Source organism: Schistocerca cancellata, chromosome 3 (genome assembly GCF_023864275.1).
Source record: "Schistocerca cancellata isolate TAMUIC-IGC-003103 chromosome 3, iqSchCanc2.1, whole genome shotgun sequence".
Taxonomy (NCBI): domain Eukaryota; kingdom Metazoa; phylum Arthropoda; class Insecta; order Orthoptera; family Acrididae; genus Schistocerca; species Schistocerca cancellata.
Window position 1 is genome coordinate 44,355,928 of NC_064628.1, and position 17,753 is coordinate 44,373,680.

The 17,753-nt window shown below is 44.0% G+C and overlaps 1 long non-coding RNA gene across 1 annotated transcript; it reads left to right on the top strand.

The window, feature by feature from the left end:
* Window positions 1–827: 827 nt before the first annotated feature.
* On the top strand, window positions 828–8,957 carry LOC126176916 (uncharacterized). Its single transcript, XR_007535702.1, has 2 exons — window positions 828–875; window positions 8,874–8,957. It is a non-coding gene; the product is annotated as an uncharacterized LOC126176916 (long non-coding RNA).
* The last annotated feature ends 8,796 nt before the right edge of the window (window positions 8,958–17,753 follow it).

Genomic DNA, 17,753 nt, shown 5'->3' on the forward strand with positions numbered 1-17,753 from the left:
ACATGAAAACAGTCAAAGAATGTAGAGAATTGGGGAAGAGAAAAAGAGCGAAACAAGAAAAAATTGAATAAGCCTGTAAAAATCAAGTTCAAAAACAGTCTTACGGGCAAAAAAGTATATTGATAATAATAATAATTTCAATAGTAAGTGCAAGAGTAAAGAGAAAAGTAGGAAGATCATTTGAAGCTGATGGAAGATATTACATCACCCAAACAAATAATGAAACACCTTCCACTAGGGAAGAGAAACGTAAGAAGTCTGGTAGGCCGATATAGTGTAAAGTCGTAACGCCAGCCAGTCACTTAATCCCTGAAGTGCGAAGTAATGACACCAATAATAATAAAACTTGGTTTAAAAGGTAATGATAATCATGGTATTACTGGCCGCAACTAAAAGAAATGATTCATTAATTCAAATTAAGGACAATAGCTACCTCTCATCCACAATAAAAGCGGCCACTTCGACCTATATGACAGCGATTCCCATTTCAAGCAGCATCTGCCACCTTATGGCTCTCAGCCAATAGGTTTTGAACACCTTCCTTATGCTGAGAGCAATTAACATGAAGTACGATCAAGAATGACCGAGAAGTATCAATGCACCTGTTATAGTGGTTAGCGTAAGAAAAGAGCTGTCGGACGAGCGAACGTTTCTCGTTTTTTCCGTAGAACTGACCTTGGTTACTAGGTCCCTTGTGGGGCGACAGCTGGGTGTTGACTATTGTAACGTCCTAGAGACGACCTACCACGCCTCTGCCTGGGGCACTGCAGGTACCCTCTCCAGGTGGTCATCCAGCGCGTATAAATTCCCGGATCGCCATTCCGTCGGCTCAGTTGGCGGCGACGACAATAGAAGGCTACAACATGAAAGCTATCGTAAGTATTTCTCCGTCTGTCTTCTGGGATATAAATTACATTGAAAGAGTTGTACGATGTGCCGAGTTTCTGAAACAGATCGTATTGTGTTCGACCTTTATATCTTTCATATGTATACTACCTTTCGAAGTTCCACTAGGAATAATTAATAGTTCTATCACCAGTGGGAATTACATGCACATACTGTCATAAGTTCTTTCAGCGAACACTTTACCACGATACTGGCATCGTTGTAAATAATATATAAAATATATTTCTCAAGTAGGTGAATTACGAAAATTCTGATACTTTGTAACTGAGGCTTGGAACATGTCACTGACACGTGGAATGGGTAATATGTTACCAACAAGATCTCTCTGTCAGCCTCTTAGAGCTCATATGGAAGAACCATCGAAACGAAAATATCATTACTCTGGCAGCAAATTTCAAAATGGAGCACACTCGGCTTCACAGTGAACGAATCATTCTGCAATTAAGTGTTAACTTTTTTGTATACCAAGTACTGCTAGCTATGGTCGAAATAACAGGCAATGTAATCAGTTTGGGGAAAGAGTTTTAAATGAGCTACAGCTAGTGTTAGCTATATTATATATATGAATTAATTAGCCGTCGAAGTGCCGAAATTTGTAGGTCACCAAACGTTTACTGGAAATCCAAGAAATTTCCACAAACGGGGTGCGTCAGTTTAAGCTATTGGCTAGTTCCTGGCCTTTATCATATAAAAGTGTGTCTCTTGTAGTCACACATGACCAGCAACTTGCCGCTCAAGAATATTTTTAAAGAGTCTATTAAAACATATCCAAACAAATAAAACCGACTTTCTATCAAATATATAGTCTGACAGTGTCTGACATCACATTAATCCTTTTGTGTCTATTATGTCGATTATAATTATCCGGGCTGTTATGCCGTGGTCGGTTGATGAATTCTGTGTCAATTCCCAACGTTTCCTTTTTTGGAAAAGAAATTGAATATGTCACTTTCCAATAAAATGCAAGTTGGGGATGAAGGGGGGGGGGGAGGAGGAGGAGGAGGAGACTCGACTATTAGACAGTTACATGGGGATAAATAATTATACAGTCGAGGAATAGTGATGAATCCAGCAAGTGGTTAAGTAACATCGAAATGTATGCACATGTAACATATGTTTTCAAAGAACTATTAATAATTATGAACGGAGTGTAGTAGCAATTCTATGTAGCATGAATTTTGTAGTTCGTTGAAAGTTTTCCGGAGCTATGTTGCTCTCAAATGACTCTGAGCACTATGAGACTTAACTTCTGAAGTCATCAGTCCCCTAGAACTTAGAACTACTTAAACCTAACTAACCTAAGCACATCACACACATCCATGCCTGAGGTAGGATTCGAACCTGCGACCGTAGCGGTCGTGCGGTTCCAGACTGTAGCGCCTAGAACCGCTCTGCCACTCCGGCCGGCAGCTATGTTGCACCCGATGTCAATGCACTGGTCACCTAATTCCCATAACTTACAGTTCGGGTACTTGCGGGCGCGTAGCTGTCTCCCAAGAGAGCCCCAAACGTCTTCCATTTGGTTCTTGTCATGTGAGCCGTTCGCTGTGGACAAGCTGTTCTAGGCGCTTCAGTCCGGAACCGCGTGACTGCTACGGTTGCAGGTTCAAATACTGCCTCGGGCATGGATGTGCGTGATGTTCTTAGGTTACTTAGGTTTAAGTAGTTCTAGGGGACTGATGACCTCAGATGTTAAGCCCCATAGTGTTCAGAGCCATTAGAACCATCTTATAAAGCGAATTTAGTGAATAAGACACCAATGTGAGTTCACTATCACGCCCCTCAAACCACTGGAGCATGATACTAGTCTTGTGAAGTGGACGTCCTCGTGGAAAATTCCATGGCTGTTGGTAAAAATAGTATGAATGGATGCAGGTAGTCCATAGTAACGTTCACGCAGTTCATGCCTTAGACTACTACCATGGGTCTCACAGAAGCCAGGGATCGTTCGCCAAGATGATGGCGGATTCGCACTCGTCATCGACCTAGTGTAAGAACAAACATCATTCATCCGACCAGGAGACCTATTAAACAACGATCCAACCTCAACCATCGTGTGCCCACTGCAGTCGTAATCGACGTTGTCGTTGGATCAACATAGAAAAACGTAGAAGTCGTCTGTTGAGTCCTTTGTTCAGCAATGTGCGTTTAATGATGTGTCCCCAACACCTGTGCCTGCACCAGCATTATACTCTATCGTCATCTAGCAAAGATCGCAGCTTATCCTGCTTTACACAGCTAGGTTTCCCTGTCCGTCAAGTACTTTCCACAGGGGCTCATGACAGCATCATCCCAACAGCCGACCTGCTTCGTCATTTCCGCGAAGTTCTTTCCAGGGAGCCGGGCAACGACTATCTGTCCTCGCTCAGTGTCGCTTATGACAGTGGATTTCCCCATTTGCAGCCCATATCATCGCTAGACCCACTCTCCATTCGTCTCTGCGCCGCCTATATACACTCCTGGAAATGGAAAAAAGAACACATTGACACCGGTGTGTCAGACCCACCATACTTGCTCCGGACACTGCGAGAGGGCTGTACAAGCAATGATCACACGCACGGCACAGCGGACACACCAGGAACCGCGGTGTTGGCCGTCGAATGGCGCTGGCTGCGCAGCATTTGTGCACCGCCGCCGTCAGTGTCAGCCAGTTTGCTGTGGCATACGGAGCTCCATCGCAGTCTTTAACACTGGTAGCATGCCGCGACAGCGTGGACGTGAACCGTATGTGCAGTTGACGGACTTTGAGCGAGGGCATATAGTGGGCATGCGGGAGGCCGGGTGGACGTACCGCCGAATTGCTCAACACGTGGGGCGTGAGGTCTCCACAGTACATCGATGTTGTCACCAGTGGTCGGCGGAAGGTGCACGTGCCCGTCGACCTGGGACCGGACCGCAGCGATGCACGGATGCACGCCAAGACCGTAGGATCCTACGCAGTGCCGCAGGGGACCGCACCGCCACTTCCCAGCAAATTAGGGACACTGTTGCTCCTGGGGTATCGGCGAGGACCATTCGCAACCGTCTCCATGAAGCTGGGCTACGGTCCCGCACACCGTTAGGCCGTCTTCCGCTCACGCCCCAACATCGTGCAGCCCGCCTCCAGTGGTGTCGCGACAGGCGTGAATGGAGGGACGAATGGAGACGTGTCGTCTTCAGCGATGAGAGTCGCTTCTTCCTTGGTGCCAATGATGGTCGTATGCGTGTTTGGCGCCGTGCAGGTGAGCGCCACAATCAGGACTGCATACGACCGAGGCACACAGGGCCAACACCCGGCATCATGGTGTGGGGAGCGATCTCCTACACTGGCCGTACACCACTGGTGATCGTCGAGGGGACACTGAATAGTGCACGGTACATCCAAACCGTCATCGAACCCATCGTTCTACCATTCCTAGACCGGCAAGGGAACTTGCTGTTCCAACAGGACAATGCACGTCCGCATGTATCCCGTGCCACCCAACGTGCTCTAGAAGATGTAATTCAACTACCCTGGCCAGCAAGATCTCCGGATCTGTCCCCCATTGAGCATGTTTGGGACTGGATTAAGCGTCGTCTCACGCGGTCTGCACGCCCAGCACGAACGCTGGTCCAACTGAGGCGCCAGGTGGAAATGGCATGGCATGCCGTTCCACAGGACTACATCCAGCATCTCTACGATCGTCTCCATGGGAGAATAGCAGCCTGCATTGCTGCGAAAGGTGGATATACACTGTACTAGTGCCGACATTGTGCATGCTCTGTTGCCTGTGTCTATGTGTCTGTGGTTCTGTCAGTGATCATGTGATGTATCTGACCCCAGGAATGTGTCAATGAAGTTTCCCCTTCCTTGGACAATGAATTCACGGTGTTCTTATTTCAATTTCCAGGAGTGTACTTTACGTCGTCGCTCTCCCGCACTGCCTACAAAGGAAATTCAATGTCACTGTGGCACGGTGGGAAGTGGCCGTAATATTTTGGCTCATCGATGATTGTTAGTGGGACAAGGGCTTGGGCAGCAGTTGTGTTATGATGAAGATTGCGGCAATAGTGAAAAATAATGTAAATGACTGAAGGCAATGACGAGTCGCATTATCGCGAGTTATTGAAATGCATATACCGGGATAACCCCAAAGTCCACATATGTGTGATATATGTGAAAAATTTAGTAGTTTTCTGGATTCAATTTTTGACTGTATGATCACTTTCACCACAAGTACGCCCTTTTTTGATGGTACATGATGCCCGTTTGCAGTCACCCTGAGACAGTAAACATCAAAAATGCATATCCTATCTGTCCCCAGAGACGTTCTTCTGTCGCAGATCTTCCTGTCTGTGGTGCTGGCTGTAGTATGTGTCGCCTTGGCTGTGCTTGATGCGTAAAGCGAGGAGCTTGTGAAAATATGGTGATCTCTGTCTAAACTGCATGTCAAACTGCAATTGTTTGATTGTGTCAGGTAAAAGTTCAAATGTTCAAATGGCTCTGAGCACTATGGGACTTAACTTCTGAGGTCATCAGTCCCCTAGAACTTAGAACTACTTAAACCTAGCTAACCTAAGGACATCACACACATCCATGTCCGAGGCAGGATTAGAACCTGCAACTGTAGCACAGGCAAAAGTTTTCGTACATAATTTCATGCTTCTCTGCAATATGGCGCACATTAAAACGCAATAGGCATTGAATCTATAACATCGGACGTTTCGGAGTTCCGGAGAGCAACATATGTGAAGTGTTTTAGAACTGTAACTCCCTGACAGCTTCTTAGCGGACCAGGTCTCGAACCTGATACCTTTCTCTTTGAAAAGTAATACAAAGCTGTGCCCTTTCTCCTGTGCCACTCTATTACTCGAGTGTGATCTGGAAATTGACAGATGAATTAAGAAAATGAACCTCCAATGTGTTGATTTATTCATTTAGTGTCGTGCTGTAGCATGTTATCAGATCTAACAGAACCGATAATTTAAATACTATATTACACAGATATTTAAATAGATGTGACTGGTAAACCGAAGTGTCTAAAACAATGAGGACGCCTCTTGAAAGAAGGTACTCAGGCATGAGACTGCTGATAAAAATTTCAAATACACTACACAAGTACTCCTTATATAGAAACTTTTAACAAACGTGAAGGAACCTACTTCTCACTCTAAACTGAAGATCACTCTTACGTACTTGGCGTCTGAATCGGTGCATTGCTTACCTTTAAGTGTCACAGAGATACGTAGTGCAAATATGACTTTGTATTTCTTTCAACAGCACATGAAACGTCGAGTTTGCACGGAGATGTAGTGTGTACTACAAGTTTATTTTGATAAAAGAGAGACGTGTAAAGTCTTACGGATTAATGGATTTCAGGAATAGTGTTGTAAACGATTGTCTTCTTCCTACCAAACGTACAGAGTAAATCCGATTTACAATCTTATTATAATACTTCTTTAATGTAATACTTTTTCTGTTATTGTTTATCGAAAAAGATCATAACAGAGATTTTCATATTCTTAACAAAGCAAACGGAAGGAATTACTCTAATGAGACACCATCAAACGAAATATTTGTGCTGTGCTGAGCTCATAGTCCTCTGCTCAATGACTCTTACAGTTGATGACCTAAGGTTTGTAGCCAGGAATAAATTAAAGATCCTCAACTGCACACAAAAGTTACTAAATTTCGTCCGAACAGGGCTCTGAAGTCCCAACGGCCCCAACCGACCACTGTGTCATCCTCAGGCGATAGGCTTCACTGGATGCGTCCATGGAGGAGCATGTGGATAGTTCCTTGCCCTCTCGGCCGTCATCAGTTTTCGTGACCTGAGTCGCTACTTGTTAGCCACGTAGCTCCTCAATTGCCTCACAATGGCTGAGTGCACCCCGCTTGCCAACAGCACTCAACAGCCCCGGGCACCATCCATCCAAGCGCTATCCATGTCCAACAGCGCTTAACTTCGGTGATCTGTCGGGAACCAGTGTTACCACAGCAGCAAGGTCGATGGCAGTTGCACACAAACCTATGGAAAGTTTTCGTCTAACTGCATTGTGATCGACAAGGCAGATGATAAGAATCTATAGACATGCTGAAATTCTATGTCGAGATAATACAGGGTGATTCAAAAAGAATACCACAACTTTAAAAATGTGTATTTAATGAAAGAAACATAATATAACCTTCTGTTATACATCATTACAAAGAGTATTTAAAAAGGTTTTTTTTTCACTCAAAAACAAGTTCAGAGATGTTCAATATGGCCCCCTCCAGACACTCGAGCAATATCAACCCGATACTCCAACTCGTTCCACACTCTCTGTACCATATCAGGCGTAACAGTTTGGATAGCTGCTGTTATTTCTCGTTTCAAATCATCAATGGTGGCTGGGAGAGGTGGCCGAAACACCATATCCTTAACATACCCCCATAAGAAAAAATCGCAGGGGGTAAGATCAGGGTTTCTTGGAGGCCAGTGATGAAGTGCTCTGTCACGGGCTGCCTGGCGGCCGATCCATCGCCTCGGGTAGTTGACGTTCAGGTAGTTACGGACAGATAAGTGCCAATGTGGTGGCGCTCCATCCTGCTGAAATATGAATTGTGCTTCTTGTTCGAGCTGAGGGAACAGCCAATTCTCTAACATCTCCAGATACTGTAGTCCAGTTACAGTAGCACCTTCGAAGAAAAAGGGACCAAAAACTTTATTGGCTGAAATGGCACAGAAAACGTTCACCTTAGGCGAGTCACGTTCATACTGAGTTGTTTCCTGCTAGCTCTGCGAGTCGATTTTCCTGGGCTGCGAACAAATGCTTGCTGGATGCGTGCTACATTTTCATAACTCGTTCTCGGCCGTCCAGAACTTTTCCCTTTGCACAAACACCCATTCTCTGTAAACTGTTTATACCAACGTTTAATACACCACCTATCAGGAGGTTTAACACCATACTTCGTTGGAAATGCACGCTGAACAACTGTCGTCGATTCACTTCTGCCGTACTCAATAACACAAAAAGCTTTCTGTTGAGCGGTCGCCATCTTAGCATCAACTGACGCTGACGACTAGTCAACAGTGCCTCAAGCGAACAAATGTACAACTAAATGAAACTTTATAGCTCTCTTAATTTGCCAACAGATAGTGCTTAGCTCTGCCTTTTGTCGTTGCAGAGTTTTAAATTCCTTAAGTTGTGGTATTCTTTTTGAATCACCCTGTATAATATCCACTGACTACTGTTACAATGATTCAGAATTTCCAATACAACTTCTATGGGTTGTAGAGGGGTCCAAGCAGATGAAGGTTTCATAAGGAACTTATGTCTAGAACGTACCGTTTGGATGTAAAGTCAGTTTGAGGATCGGATCACTTTCAAATCTCCCACTTCTCAGTATGCACAAAGTGGAGGCAATGAGCTTTGACCTATGTGCTGCAGGAGCACATGGCATGGGAAATGTTTCAAGTGCTTGTCTTTGGGCTCTCTTCTACGGTAAAGGGTGTTCTCTCCAAAGTCAAGAGCGCATCATGTCCATTCAGTTCCACAGCCAACCCCCAGAGTTTCGAATATACCGATGATTCGCAGCCTTCGTCATAGATGGGCGAAGATGTTACATGATGCCATAATTACAAAAGAGACTGATGAGAGCAACTTCTTCTCAGCTTATTTGCATACCGTGAAATGGGAGACGTGAAAGTGATCCGATCCTCAAACTGATCTTACAGCCAAATGGTACATTTCTGGGCATAGATTCCTCATCAGATCTATTAAGTCTTCTCTACAGCTCATAGAAGTTTGTAATACACATTTTGACTCACTCTGTATATTTCGTCTCTACCTGAAGATATTCTTTTTGATGTGGCGTTGTTGGTGGTGACGGTGATGTGTATGTGTGTGTGTGTGTGTGTGTCTGTGTCTGTGTGTGTGTTTGTGTGTGCTGCCACAGAGGGACACTGCGGTAGCGAGCATTACTGCTATACACACTGTCTCTGACCAGAGATATTTTCTCTCCTCAGGTGTTCGTGTTGGTGGTGCTGGCTGTGGTGTGCGCGGCCTTGGCGATGCCTGGCCCGATGCCCTACCCGCGCCCTTTCCCTATTCCAGTGGCTGCTGAGCCCAGAGAGACTCTCCGGGGCAGCGAGCAGTACTACTACTACCCTGTTCTCTACGGATAAGCTTGGACCGAATCGTCACAAGCTGTCAACAACGGATTTATGGACTTGGCACTGAAATGAAATCAAACACCTCCTGGTCAACATTTTCTTTCTGTTTTTTTATATTCTTAATGTTCTCAGTTATACAATAAATTTCACTTCTTTTGTTACAAAGTGGTCTTTTCTTTGCGAGGAATTAACGTACAAGTTTGAAAATCCAGTTCCTTTCAAGTATTTCTAATATTAAGTTTTTCGCTTATGAGACAGAGCACACTGCAACAATGATACCGTATCTGAAATAACTTATCTGCATAACCTTCTAGGTCAACGCTAATGTTAAAATTTTTCCCTCCAGTCAGCCTATAGACAAAGTAATTTTTTTTACTTGTATTTTGTTCAATTCAAATCAGCTATAATCTAGGAACGTTCAATCACCCCTTTCCACTGTTCCAAAAATACGCCCATGGGAAATCTACGTGGTGATCTATCAAATTCTAAGATGCAATAATTCTTCACACTAGGATTCCAGATCTACGTAACAGGACTGAGGTAAGACTGATTTCTATACAGACTTTATGGTTTCATCGAATCGAATACCGTTCTGGATAAATGGCGTGCATATTTTTTTGATGAAGCTATACATGTCTGCAGGTGTTCTGCAACTGATAATGAATTCACAGTGCCAAACACCAAATCTGGTCCATCGTCAAGTATCCATTTTGAAGCGCTAATAGCACATTGGGTGCAATTTGCTAGTACTCGTGGTTTTGCATACGTATGTTCAAAAACGACTCTAACCACTATGGGATCTGAGGTCTCAGTATCCTAGACTTAGAACTACTGAAACCTAACTAACGTAAGGATATCACACACGTCCATGCCCGAGGCAGGATTCGAACCTGTGACCGTAGCGGCCGCACGGTTCCGGACTGAAGCGTCTAAAACCGCTCGGTCACAGCGGCCGGCCATACACATGTATTCTGCGCTCACGCTGTACCGATTAGGGGACGTACAAGCTCTATCTGCAGCAAGGAAGCTGTGTAAAGTAGTTCCATTTTGACGAGTTATTAATGTCAAGCGTTCATTTCGTGGATAATCCGCCTTAGTATTAAACTGATGAGTAGCCTGGCACATTGAAAGCAATGTACTAGGTACCAAAATCAGAGGTTACCGATGACAACTCTTCTCAGCGATAATTTATGGATATATTGTTAGAGCAAAATGGCCAGGATATACACAACGGCAGATTTATATCACTTACGTTTAGGGACAAACTATTACACCATATGAAAACGACATAAGAAATGACGTGTCACTGAATGCGGTTGACGCCATATTGATTTTATAGTATTCAGCAGTAGTGTGTTATAACTTGCAGTACGCTGTTTCAAGGCAATAGTGCACTGGACATTTATCACAAACCTATCACTGTTGTTGTTGTGGTCTTCAGTCCTGAGACTGGTTTGATGCAGCTCTCCATGCTACTCTATCCTGTGCAAGCTTCTTCATCTCCCAGTACCTACTGCAACCTACATCCTTCTGAATCTGCTTAGTGTATTGATCTCTTGGTCTCCCTCTACGATTTTTACCCTCGACGCTGCCCTCCAATGCTAAATTTGTGATCCCTCGATGCCTCAGAACATGTCCTACCAACCGATCCCTTCTTCTAGTCAAGTTGTGCCACAAACTTCTCTTCTCCCCAATCCTATTCAATACCTCCTCATTAGTTACGTGATCTACCCACCTTATCTTCAGCATTCTTCTGTAGCACCACATTTCGAAAGCTTCTATTCTCTTCTTGTCCAAACTAGTTATCGTCCATGTCTCACTTCCATACATGGCTACACTCCATACAAATACTTTCAGAAACGACTTCCTGACACCTAAATCTATATTCGATGTTAACAAATTTCTCTTCTTGAGAAACGCTTTCCTTGCCATTGCCAGTCTACATTTTATATCCTCTCTACTTCGACCATCCTCGGTTATTTTACTCCCTAAATAGCAAAACTCCTTTACTACTTTAAGTGTCTCATTTCCTAATCTAATTCCCTCAGCATCACCCGACTTAATTTGACTACATTCCATTATCCTCGTTTTGCTTTTGTTGATGTTCATCTTGTATCCTCCTTTCAAGATACTGTCCATTCCGTTCAACTGCTCTTCCAAGTCCTTTGCTGTCTCTGACAGAATTACAATGTCATCGGCGAACCTCAAAGTTTTTACTTCTTCTCCATGAATTTTAATACCTACTCCGAATTTTTCTTTTGTTTCATTTACTGCTTGCTCAATATACAGATTGAATAACATTGGGGAGAGGCTACAACCCTGTCTCACTCCTTTCCCAACCACTGCTTCCCTTTCATGCCCCTCGACTCTTATAACTGCCATCTGGTTTCTGTACAAATTGTAAATAGCCTTTCGCTCCCTGTATTTTACTCCTGCCACCTTCAGAATTTGAAAGAGAGTATTCCAGTCAACATTGTCAAAAGCTTTCTCTAAGTCTACAAATGCTAGAAATGTAGGTTTGCCTTTTCTTAATCTTTCTTCCAAGATAAGTCGTAAGGTCAGTATTGCCTCACGTTCACTATTATGATTAAATGTTAGTTATTGGCGCTACATTTGATATTAGGCTTCAAGAGATACTATGACAACCGAAACCGGCACGAAAGGCGAAAGGCCTTCGGCGTAGTATATTGAGTGAAGACAATTATTAAGTCAAAGGAAGTAGGTTCACGGCCTGCTATGTGCTAATCTTTTTTCCTTAATTTAGAGTTTTAACACATTCTGGGACTTTCTTATGACTGTGATACAAGTACTTTTTGCAGTATTTACATACAAATGCGCGCTTCCTGAGGAATGAGTTTCTTTGTTCCATCTAATTAGAAAACGCAAGGTGAAATAAGTACACTGCGAAACAATATTAAGAGGTCGCTTTTTGGAAATCCCATAATTCCCACCCACTACGACGCTTTGGAATTTGATTTAAAAGTGCGTACAACCTTCCTCTGCAATAAGGCAAAATCGTGGCGTCCCGTGATGTCAACCTCAGGCTCGACGAAGCTTCAAAGAGCATTGTGTCGACACATGCGAAAAAAAACGCCGCAGCTCTGAAGTTCGTTGGACTTGTAAGGTGAGTAAATCGTGCCAGATCTGCACCAAATTTCACTACAATTCTACTCATTGCCAGCGTGGGTGACCAGGGCGATCGGAATATCGTCACACCTGGCGACATTTCACTCCCTCTTTCGACGCAATTGCGTTGGACTTTATACGTATAATATTCTCATTAGTCTGCAGGACTTTGGCCATTCACTTGCGTAATAAAATGAAACACGTGCAGCAGTCGTTTCGATGTTATTACATTGCAACCGTAGAAGCCGACCTCGGGGAAGATCAGTTTGGATTCCGTAGAAATACTGGAACACGTGAGGCAATACTGACCTTACGACTTATCTTGGAAGAAAGATTAAGGAAAGGCAAACCTACGTTTCTAGCATTTGTAGACTTAGAGAAAGCTTTTGACAATGTTGACTGGAATACTCTCTTTCAAATTCTAAAGGTGGCGGGGGTAAAATACAGGGAGAGAAAGGCTATTTACAATTTGTACAGAAACCAGATGGCAGTTATAAGAGTTGAGGGACATGAAAGGGAAGCAGTGGTTGGGAAGGGAGTGAGACAGGGTTGTAGCCTCTCCCCGATGTTATTCAATTCGTATATTGAGCAAGCAGTAAAGGAAATAAAAGAAAAATTCGGAGTAGGTATTAAAATCCATGGAGAAAAAATAAAAACCTTGAGGTTTGCCGATGACATTGTAATTCTGTCAGAGACAGTAAAGGACCTGGAAGAGCTGTTGAACGGAATGGACAGTGTCTTGAAAGGAGGATATAAGATGAACATCAACAAAAGCAAAACGAGGATAATGGAATGTAGTCGAATTAAGTCGGGTGATGCTGAGGGAATTAGATTAGGAAATGAGACACTTAAAGTAGTAAAGGAGTTTTGCTATTTGGGGAAAAAAATAACTGATGATGGTCGAAGTAGAGAGGATATAAAATGTAGACTGGCAATGGCAAGGAAAGCGTTTCTGAAGAAGAGAAATTTGTTAACATCGAGTATAGATTTAAGTGTCAGGAAGTCATTTCTGAAAGTATTTGTATGGAGTGTAGCCATGTATGGAAGTGAAACATGGACGGTAAATAGTTTGGACAAGAAGAGAATAGAAGCTTTCGAAATGTGGTGCTACAGAAGAATGCTGAAGATTAGATGGGTAGATCACATAACTAATGAGGAAGTATTGAATAGGATTGGGGAGAAGAGAAGTTTGTGGCGCAACTTGGTCAGAAGAAGGGATCGGTTGGTAGGACATGTTCTGAGGCATCAAGGGATCAGCAATTTATATTGGAGGGCAGCGTGGAGGGTAAAAATCGTAGGGGGAGACCAAGAGATGAATACACTAAGCAGATTCAGAAGGATGTAGGTTGCAGTAGGTACTGGGAGATGAAGAAGCTTGTACAGGATAGAGTAGCATGGAGAGCTGCATCAAACCAGTCTCAGGACTGAAGACCACAACAACAACAACAACATATTGCAACCAGTTTCGGTGACCCAATACACCACCATTAGGGCTTAACTCAAGCTGAGGGGATGAACTCCAATCGTATACACGATCCCATCAATGACCAACATCTGTTAACTGGCTTCTGTAGATTACTGTAAAAGAGATGTTGTGTCTGTAGCTATCATCTACCAACTACCAACTTCAGTCACTAGACTAGTTCAAATATGGCAAAATAACGTCAGAACGAAGGCTGCAGTTGTTCCATTTCATTACACATCCGCGATAGAAATCAGAACCGCGACTCCTTAGAGGTAAAATCAGGCGGTTTTCTTATGAGTGGCCGAGGAAAACATTCCAGACATACTGCCACTCACTTTGGGACAGTTTTCTTGTTTGTTTGTGTGTGAAATCTTATGGGAGTTAACTGCTAAGGTCATCAGTCCCTAAGCTTACACACTACTCAACCTAAATTGCAATAAGGACAAAAACACACACCCATGCCCGAGGGAGGACTCGAACCTCCGCTGGGACCAGCCAGGACGGTTTTCTGTGGATTATAAAGGATCATCCAATTGCCTATGAAAATGTGGGTAGAAAGAGACCTTGTGCTTGTTATAGTGAAGCTGCATATTAAAAGCATTGTAAAACCGGCATGACTGGCCGCAGCCGTGTGTATGAAAAATAACAATCACGGATTATGTTCGCAAAATGACTTCAGTTTTCAAAGTGACCCTCCACTGCATCAGTACACAGCTGAAAGTGTTTTAAAAGCATTTTGAAACCGCCAGTGCAGTCATTTCTTGGAAGAGAATTTAGTACTGCAGTGCAATTTTCTTGGATGTCCTTAATTGGGTCTTAATGATGTCATTTCACTGTCAACTTCGATTTGGGGAACAACCAGAAGTCGGGTGGGACCAAACCAAGCGAATACGGCGGGTAATCTAGGAGTGTATCCTTTTGCTGGTCAAACACCTGCCCACGATCATTTTGGGTTTGCTGACAGGGACGTAATCATGAAGCAGCCATTAGGAACTGCCTCTCGGTGTTCGGGTCGAATTTGAAGAATTCTCTGATACAAAGACAAAAGTTAACACAGAATTTGATGTTGTCCCACTGCTCCACCGCCATATTCCGACGAGTGTCAGAGATGTACTGGTGCATTCGTGGGCAGGATGCCTTTGGCACTGGCGTTGTTCAAAGCATGAAGCTGTGTCCACGAGTACTGTATACTTGCTGAGAACTATTGGACAGTTTCGACTATAGATACATTTTAAGTGGCCTTATTTCAAATGTATTTTCCTACAGAGTTCCAATTTTCTGATTTATTGAATGCTTCAAATGGTTCAAATGGCTCTGAGCACTATGCGACTTAACTTCTGAGGTGATCAGTCGCCTAGAACTTAGAACTAATTAAACCTAACTAACCTATGGACATATGGACATCACATACATCAATGCCCGAGGCAGGATTCGATACCCTGTACCGACTGTGGGAAAGAATCCGTAAATTGAGTGAATCAACTTATCGTTCAGGTATGAGTTTGCTGCAATATTACGCTCAACGTGGATTGTGCTCACTGGGAGTATATCTACAGCTTGATCCGATGCGTAAAATTTACTGGCGTCCTTCACCAAAGCAGGATTCTTTGCAAAACTTTGCAGTGCACCTATTGAATCTTTCTGTGTAAAGTCAATCGTAGCACTCTCTGTCCGTATTTCAGATTTAAGGGTATTAATGTTCGCCCGTAGTTCAATACCCTTTCCTGACTGTTTTATGACTTCGTTTAAATCATCAATATCGTAGACACCAGGTTGTATTTGTAGAATCTCCTTCCGGCCGTCAATTTCAAGACGTAGTTTATTGTTGCTCTTTGTGATATTTGGAATGCTGTTATACATCTCTAGACCAATAGGCGCAATACTCCACACCCCTGCATTTAAATCAATCAGTGGGAAGTAATTTGCACGTAATACTGATCCTCGCTCTTTTAAAGTCAGAGTGTATGACATTGCGTCTAAACATCAAATGATGGCCATCCGTTCACTGACAGGTCTTTTATATGTCGCACACCTGCTCTGACGAGGACAGCAGAAAGCGCGCATTCGGGACTTCTCGGTCTAAATATGGCGCGCATTCCGGTGGTTCACCGTCGCTGTGATGAGGAACATAACGCAGAGATGCCCACACGCGTATGTGTTAAAGACCTGATATCGCCGGAAATTTTAGGAGACGCGTGAAGTAGCGTTGTAATTCTTCAGGTGGAAGTAAACCCTGAATGAATCGAAATACTGCAATGTATTTGCACTTTTCTTAACGCCACCCAATGGGTCCCAGGACCACGAGCAACATCTAAATTTACAATTCCGCACTCATTAGTCCGCCACATGGTCTTCGGTAACGTATCGCGCATAAAGAGCCCTCGGAATGCGGGAATGTGAAGTTTTTCTTTAACAATTTTACGAGGGCAGTTCGATAAGTAATGCAACACATTTTTTTTCTGAAACAGGGGTTGTTTTATTCAGCATTGAAATACACCAGGTTATTCCCCAATCTTTTAGCTACACAACACTATTTTTCAACGTAATCTCCATTCAATGCTACTGCCTTACGCCACCTTGAAATGAGGGCCTGTATGCCTGCACGGTACCATTCCACTGGTCGATGTCGGAGCCAACGTCGTACTGCATCAATAACTTCTTCATCATCCGCGTAGTGCCTCCCACGGATTGCGTCCTTCATTGGGCCAAACATATGGAAATCCGACGGTGCGAGATCGGGACTGTAGGGTGCATGAGGAAGAACAGTCCACTGAAGTCTTGTGAGCTCCTCTCGGGTGCGAAGACTTGTGTGAGGTCTTGCGTTGTCATGAAGAAGGAGAAGTTCGTTCAGATTTTTGTGCCTACGAACACGCTGAAGTCGTTTCTTCAATTTCTGAAGAGTAGCACAATACACTTCAGAGTTGATCGTTTGACCATGGGGAAGGACATCGAACAGAATAACCCCTTCAGCGTCCCAGAAGACTGTAACCGTGACTTTACCGGCTGAGGGTATGGCTTTAAACTTTTTCTTGGTAGGGCAGTGGGTGTGGCGCCACTCCATTGATTGCCGTTTTGTTTCAGGTTCGAAGTGATGAATCCATGTTTCATCGCCTGTAACAATCTTTGACAAGAAATTGTCACCCTCAGCCACATGACGAGCAAGCAATTCCGCACAGATGGTTCTCCTTTGCTCTTTATGGTGTTCGGTTAGACAACGAGGGACCCAGCGGGAGCAAACCTTTGAATATCCCAACTGGTGAACAATTGTGACAGCACTACCAACAGAGATGTCAAGTCGAGCACTGAGTTGTTTGATGGTGATCCGTCGATCATCTCGAACGAGTGTGTTCGCACGCTCCGCCATTGCAGGAGTCACAGCTGTGCACGGCCGGCCCGCACGCGGGAGATCAGACAGTCTTGCTTGACCTTGCGGCGATGATGACACACGCGTTGCCCAACGACTCACCGTGCTTTTGTCCACTGCCAGATCACCGTAGACTTTCTGCAAGCGCCTATGAATATCTGAGATGCCCTGGTTTTCTGCCAAAAGAAACTCGATCACTGCCCGTTGTTTGCAACGCACATCCGTTACAGACGCCATTTTAACAGCTCCGTACAGCGCTGCCACCTGTCGGAAGTCAATGAAACTATACGAGACGAAGCGGGAATGTTTGAAAATATTCCACTAGAAATTTCCGGTTTTTTCAACCAAAATTGGCCGAGAAAAAAATGTGTTACATTACTTATTGAACTGCCCTCGTAACTAGATCTTTATTCGTGAGCGCTCCATCAGGTAGGATAACTAACGGACCTTTTTTTTATTTATGAAAAGACCTGGTCCTTTCCTGTATGGTTTCAAGTAGAGACCTTTTCAGATGGTCGCTGCCTCCATAGCGCGATTATGTCTTGACTTCATCTAGTTGGGCCTGTGAATTCTGCCCATTTTTTACCGTTTTGGAGACAGCTGCGGCCCCGTCTGTAAGCGAACCTGCAGCGGACAAGGCTGCAAGGGCTGGGACGAGGAATGGGATGATTCCACCTGAAGTCTTGGTAGTGTTAGAACACTAGGCGGTTTGATTGAAGTCTTGTTTTTCTTCTTCGTCCCACCGTTCAATACACGTTTAGCTTCACACATCGAAGTG